The sequence below is a fragment of the Crassostrea angulata genome, chromosome 6, assembly GCF_025612915.1.
Source record: "Crassostrea angulata isolate pt1a10 chromosome 6, ASM2561291v2, whole genome shotgun sequence".
NCBI classification, from domain to species: Eukaryota; Metazoa; Mollusca; class Bivalvia; order Ostreida; family Ostreidae; genus Magallana; species Magallana angulata.
In genome coordinates this window covers 6,647,688-6,655,428 of record NC_069116.1, presented here as the reverse complement: position 1 = coordinate 6,655,428, position 7,741 = coordinate 6,647,688, and the positions used below count along the sequence as shown (strand labels likewise).

The 7,741-nt window shown below is 35.1% G+C and overlaps 1 pseudogene; it reads left to right on the top strand.

The window, feature by feature from the left end:
- The first annotated feature begins 1,127 nt into the window (after positions 1 to 1,127).
- LOC128186514 (uncharacterized) lies at positions 1,128 to 4,678 on the top strand (annotated as a pseudogene).
- The last annotated feature ends 3,063 nt before the right edge of the window (positions 4,679 to 7,741 follow it).

Below are 7,741 nucleotides of genomic sequence, written 5' to 3'. Positions count from 1 at the left end.
ATGTACGATAAAGCAAGTGAGTATGTAACAGTCAATGGCGCAAGAATGGACCTATTTGCTAGAAAAGGAAGGGCAATTGATAACATTCCTCCAACAGAAGCAGCACTGCTTCAACACACAAAGCGAGCCTGTTATATGGCTAGCCAGGTCTGGGACAGATGTCTTGAACCTACCTCTACAACAGTAGATCCAGGAACATGGGGCTGGAAAAGGAATGAAACAAATATGTGGATTCCATTTTGGACAGTACTACCTGAAGCATCAGCATCGTGCAATGAGCTAATTAAATGTGGATGCAAGCCTCAGATTGGATGTAGAGGGAGATGCCGATGTGTTAAAGCTAATTTGACCTGCACTGCTCTTTGTAAATGTGGCGGAGAATGTGACAGAGACTAATTTTTGAACATTCTCAACATTAAAACTTTCTTAAAATATCTTTAGCATTTGTGTCTCTTTTATCTAAAAAAAAAGACCGGGTAATTTTCATTTTTAATAAAATAATTATTTAATCAAAAAAAGGGTTACTATTTTGGGCAAAATTTTGGCAAAACTATCATAAAAAGCATCACGTTTTAATTAACTTTATTTAATCTGCAATTACATGGTTAACATGGAAATGGTTAACCTTCCTTAATGATTAAACATCATTAGTTATTTTTAAAATGTTGCTCCTTTGTCAAAACAAACTTTTTAATAAAGGAAAATTGAAAAATTTTATCAGTTTTCCGCCATCTTGAAAATGGCGGCCATATTGGATTTTGAAAAGTGGGTCCATAGCTGAAATTAAAGCTTATACATAACAAAACTTGTGTAGAAAGTTTCATGCTTTCTTCATCAAGTGAGCAATTTTGCTAAAATTTTGCACCAATCAGCTGGACTACTAGTGCTATTAGACGTAAGATGCGACAAAGAAATAGGGTACACTATATAAGGCAAAATTAAAAAACAATGATTACCAATGGGATAAATATCGGCAGCTAAGGAATGAAGTCATAAGCATGGTGCGCAAATCAAAACAAGCTTACAAAGAAAAAATTACCTCTCAAGTGTTAGATAAAACAATCCCTCCTCGAAAATGGTGGCGAATAGTTAAATCAATTATTGTATTTTCCCGCGTTTTGGTAGTAATAGCGGGAAAATGTTGTATTTACGGAACGGTGCATTATTATGGAAGGGTCCATTAGTAGCCAATAGAATTGGAGAGTAGAACAGGTTTTAGACAGGTGTTATTCAGGTATTCACTTCTAGCCGCCGCGCGTCAGGAGTTAGACGCAATGGACGCCGAAAACCTGCAAAGACAGATAAACGAAACCGTGCGTTTTGCAAATAATGAATGCTCAGCAATATATCAGAACTTTTAGATAATAGACTGGCAGACATGCAACGCAACATAAGTGAAAACCAGAAAGCTATTGCTGAAAAACAAGAAGCGCGCATGGAACAAGTTATTTCAGAAGGATATAAATTCAAAAAACGTGGAAATGAAGAACAACACAAGCATAACGTCAAAGTCTTTGCAAAAATGCAAGAAGCAAATGAAAACCTGAAGGAGAATGAAGTTCAAAGTACCCAAAGGAATATTGCAGAAGGTTTGGACATTATAAAGAATAGACAAAAGTTAATTAAGTTAGCAGATTCCTCTGAGGCCGGATGGAGGGCGGTGGACGAATACACAAAAAATCCAATTGCTTCGGACTCCGAGGACGAAAAGAAAATAAGCAAAGCGCAGACAAGGGCTGAAAGAAAAGTCAAAGAGGCTAAAGCGAAGAAAAGGAAGGACTTCCGAGATTCAGCAAGGCCGTACCAGAAGCCTTCGTGGTCGCAGACATCAGCTGACAATACAACTTGGGAGTCGGGGCATTGTTATCGATGTAACAAGAGGGGCCACTGGAGGAAGGATTGTACGGAGAAACTAAATGGAGACAAGATAAGTACAATTGTTACTGAAGTAAATCATTTGATAAGTCAGATCAATAATGAAACGCCTATTGGCAATACAAACAAAAGTCAGTCATGCATTAAAAATATTTCACCTGTTGGTCGTTTAAGGGAAAATTTAGGTCACTGGCGTTCGATTGGAACAAACAGGTATGTGTTAGACGTGATAGAAAACGGATATAAAATGCCATTGTTTACAACACCTGAGCCTATTGAGTTAAAAAATAACAGGTCTGCATTAATGAATCAAAGGTTTGTAGCTCAAGAAATAGAAAAACTGTTAAACAAAGGTTGTATAGAAGAGGTAAAAGATAAGCCAAGGGTGGTTAATCCCTTAACGGTGGCTGACGGAAAAGCAAAACAGAGGTTGGTATTAGACGCTAGACATGTCAATCCTCATTTGTTTAAATACAAGCACAAGTATGAAAATGCAGAAGTGTCAAAAAATGTATTTGAAGCAGGTGATTTTATTTTTTCATTTGATTTGAAAAGTGCGTATCACCACATTATGATGCATGAGTTAGACAAGGAGTATTTAGGTTTCAAATGGAATAACAAATATTATGTGTTTAAAGTTTTACCATTTGGTATTAGTACTGCTGGTTACATTTTTTCAAAGTTAATGAGAGAAATTGTAAAGTTCTGGAGGACAAAGGGTTATAAAATTGTCCTGTATCTAGATGATGGCATTGGAGGTGCTTCAACATTCCAAGAAGCAAAGGTGGTAAGTTCCGAAATTCAGGGAGATTTAGATAAGCTTGGTTTTTTGATAGCGGAGGACAAAAGTCACTGGGATCCAGTACAGGAGTTAGTCTGGTTAGGGTTGGTCTGGAATACAAAAATCAATAAAATTATGGTCACAGCAACAAGGGTAAAAAGGCTTAAAATTTGTATTTCGAATGTTTTCGAAAGTTATGAAGCAGGTCTTATCTGGTTTGATGTTAGAAATATTGCATCTGTTGTTGGACAAATAATCTCAATGCAAACAGTGTTCGGTAGTGTAGTTAGACTAAGGACACGATATTTGTATTATTGTATTATGAATCGCTCCAGTTGGAATTCTAGCATAGTGTTGTCTAAAAAAGCTATGAATGAACTCAAACATTGGTTTACATCTCTGGATGGAATAAATGAATCTGGTGCTACATTAAGTCAGTTGACAAAAGAGGATGTTAGCTCTATTGTTGTTTATTGCGATGCCTCAGACACAGGGTTTGGTGGTCATTTGACTATGGGTTCAGATTTTGAAAAAACTGAGTTGGAATGTTATGGAGTATGGAATGAAGGGGAGAATAAACAAAGCTCTACTTGGAGAGAGCTTGAGATGGTAAAGAGAATTTTAACAAAATCAGTTGATATTGTTGAAGGCAAGTCAGTTGAAGTGTATTCGGATAATAAGAATGTACAGCACATTCTGAAGGTGGGTAGCAAAACGAGAAAGCTACAGGACATTGCAATGTCAGTGCATACTTTTTGTGACGAACAAAAAATAAAGGTAAAATGTAAATGGGTACCTAGAGAAGAAAATGTAAGGGCAGACTGTTTGAGTAGAATGTCGGATTGTGACGACTGGTCAGTTAAACAGTGTGTGTTTGAGTATTTTGACAATATCTGGGGGCCACATACATGCGATAGATTCGCAGATCTAAATAACAGCAAGTGTAAAAGTTTTAATTCTAAGCACTGGTGTAGAGGATCGAGTGCTATTGATGCATTTTCACAGGTATGGACAGATCATTTAAATTGGGTTGTACCCCCGCCAATGTTGATTCCTAAGGTGGTAAGAAAAATTGAAAAAGAAAAATGCAATTGCATCTTGGTAATTCCAGAGTGGAAGTCAGCTCCTTTTTGGGCGATGTTAATTGATATGAAGGGAACTTTTAATACATATGTAAAAACACACTCCAAGATGCATAATGTACATGCAATTTGTAGAGGAATGGGAAACAATGGAATATTTGGGAAAAGGAATTTAGCATTTAACATGATTTTTTTGAAAATAGAGTTTTGATATTGGAAATATATTTACAGGAATAGGACTTCAGGACAGAATTATGAAGACTGCAGAAAAACATGGCGTTGAACCTGGAAGTTATTTATCAGAATTATGTCCTTCTCTTAGTGACTGGATTCTTTCAAGTAAAAGTGATAATACCAACCGATCTTATTTCAACGCTTATAGAAGATGGGAGGTTTTCATTAAAGCGCAAGGACACAGTGCATTACCGGCAAGTCCAATACACGTGGCTCTATACTTGACGCATCTGCTCCAGACCGGATCATCTCAACATCCAGTGAATAATGCTGTTTATGCGATTAAGTGGGCTCATGAATGTGCGGGTTTTACGGATCCAACAAAAAATTCTTACGTTACATCTCTACAGGAGGCAGCGAAGCGTAAAGCTAGTCGGGCTATCAATAAAAAAGAGCCGATTTCCAAGGATGTTCTGATTGAATTGTGTGATAAATATATTGATGATAGTGACTTATTGATTGTTAGAAATTTGACAATGATTTTATTTTGTTTTGCGGGTTTTCTTAGATTTGATGAAGTAAGTTCTTTAAAATTTAAAGATGTTCATGTGTATGACGAATATATTGTGTTGAACATTCAAAAATCAAAAACTGACCAATACAGGCAGGGAAATGAGGTGCTTATCGCAAATGGTGTAACCTCTGCGTGTCCAGTAAAGATGTACTTAAGATATTTAGATTTATTAGGTACTATTGAAGACAAAGATTTTTTCTTATTTAGACCAATTTTTAGGTCAAAAAATGTATGCAAATTAATATACGAGAAAAAAAAGCTTAGTTATACTTCAGCTAGGAGCAATCTTTTGTCTATGTTAAAATCAGTTGCAGGAGAGCATGTAAACATAGGAATTCATTCTCTTAGGTCAGGTGGGGCAACTGTGGCAGCAAGTTCAAACGTGGATGAAAGATGTTTGAAAAGACATGGCAGGTGGAAGACTGATTCGGCCAAAGATGGCTATATAGTAGATTCCATAGATAAACGTTTGTTGGTATCGAAGTCGTTGAATTTGTGATATAATGGTACAGTTGTATTCACCCCCATCTTTGTTTTTTCTAGACCACGGCTGGCTGTCAGGCATTTTGATGTTTGTGTTTGTTTTTTAATGTAAGTAGTAAAGTTAATACTTGTATTTTCCCGCGTTTCGGTAGTAATAGCGGGAAAATGTTGTATTTACGGAACGGTGCATTATTATGAAAGGGTCCATTAGTAGCCAATAGAATTGGAGAGTAGAACAGGTTTTAGACAGGTGTTATTCAGGTATTCACTTCTAGCCGCCGCGCGTCAGGAGTTAGACAAAATTTAATAAAAAATTTATTACTAAGTATCTTTATGTAAAATATATACCTTATATGTTGTGAGGTCTGTTCACAACCCCCCTGCATCCAGCGGCACCTGGCAACAGACACAGGTTTTCCAGAGTTTTTATACTGCGATTTTTTTCGTTTTATCTCTAGTTTTTTTCCTGGCCGGCCCTGATGCATTGTGTAAAGGGAGATATTTTTTATGACTCTGATATTTATTTTTGATGTATATTGGTATACTAGCAGTTTTCATATATTTATATATGCTAGTTCATCATGATGTTTTTCTGCAAGTTTGTCTATATAGATAGCAATATTTAATAAATCAAAGGCGTCCAGCAACCACGGCTGGCTGTCAGGCATTTTGATGTTTGTGTTTGTTTTTTAGTGTAAGTAGTAAAGTTAATACCTAAATTTTCTAAAAAAAAAAACAAACTAAATCCCCTCCAATTAAATCTAATGGTAGAATTTTTATTCATCCGATTGACAAAGCTAATATACTCAACAATTATTTTGCAAATATTTCACGAGTTGATGATAGTTCAGAACCCCTTTTACCCCCCCCCCCCCCACCCCTCCCCAGGGACCTGGTCCCCCATTTTCTATGAACATATTTTGCATCACTGACCAGGATGTAGAAGATCAACTAAGAAATATAAATCCATCTAAACCTCCAGGACCCGATGATATTTCTCCACATATACTTAAAAATATTATCCCTTCCATTATTAAACCCCTTAAAAAATTGTTCAATTCATCATTAAGTAATAAACAACTCCCTCATGTGTGGAATGTTTCCAATATCACACCAGTTTACAAAAACAAAGGTAACCCTGAAGAGCCAGGAAACTATAGACCAATCGCTCTAACTAGTATTTTATGCAAAATTATGGAAAAAATCATTTTTAAATACCTCTACAACTACCTGTTAGAGCATAATCTTTTATCTAAAAACCAATCAGGTTTTCAACCTAGAGATTCTACTGTGAATCAACTTTTGGAAATATATAATACTATTATTAGCAATCTAGACCAAGGAAAAGATGTTAGGTTTATATTTTGTGATATTTCAAAAGCATTTGACAAGGTCTGGCACAAGGGACTATTATATAAGCTAAAACAAAATGGTATCTATGGGAACATATTAGATTGGATTGAAAATTATCTTACTCACCGCGAACAGAAAGTATTGTTAGAAGGATATTCTCTACTAAACAAAGTATAAATGCTGGTGTTCCCCAGGGCTCTGTACTTGGTCCATTTAATTCTTTTTTTGGTATATATTAATGATATCACTCTTAATCTTGAAAATCAAATTCGGTTATTTGCAGATGATACTTCTCTTTTTGTAATTGTAGACTCTGATACAATAGGACCTGCAATATCTTTAACAAATGATCTAGAAAAAATTAAAAAATGGTCAACACAATGGCTGGTGGAGTTTAACCCTAACAAAACTGTAAATGTTAACTTCACCCGGTCAGATAAATCACATCTAGATATCTCCTTTGGTCATACAATAAACTATATAGACTGTAAGCAAAATCACTGTCATCTTGGACTAACTCTCCAATCAAATGCCTGTTGGGCTGAACATATTACAAACATTTTTGATAAAGCATGTCAACGTTTAAATGTTCTTCGTACTCTTAAATATAAATTAAACAGGGAGTCTTTAACTAAAATTTACATTTCCTTTATTCGTCCTATTTTAGAGTATGGTGATGTAGTATGGGATAATTGTACACAAGAACAGAGCAATCTTTTAGAAAGTGTACAAATAGAGGCTGGGCGCATCATTACAGGACTGAGGCGCACTTCCTCAAGACAAAACTTATATAATGAATTAGGGTGGGAAACGGTAAACGATAGAAGGAAAAAACACAAAGTTACACTCATATATAAAAAACTTAACAATTATACACCCAAATATTTGTATGATATGGTTGAACAGTGTCTCCCAGTCTCACACAATTATTCATTACGTAATAATAATTTCATTCCTATTACCAGAACTGTTGCATATTATAATAGTTTTTTACCCTCAACAGTTAAATTATGGAACACTTTGCCAAACAGTTTAAAATCTGCAACAAGTATAGGCAAATTTAAGCAAGGCTTGCAAAACAATAACCCTGTAGATAAAATAAAATCCAAATTATACAACCATGGACAAAGAAATTTAAATATACTTCATTGTCAGTTAAGAAATTTTTCAAGTAACCTTAATGCAGACTTGTATAATCATAATTTAGTTGAATCATCAAAATGTTTAAGATGTGGGTACTCCTATGAAGATTCATTTCATTTTTCTTTCATTGTCAATTTTATAATACTCAGAGAAACTCTCTGTTTAGATACATGAGTGATCATGACATACCAATAGATATTAGTATTTTATTACATGGATATGATTGCTTATCTCTAGCAGAAAATTTATCATTTTTTGACCAAGTTCATCAATTTA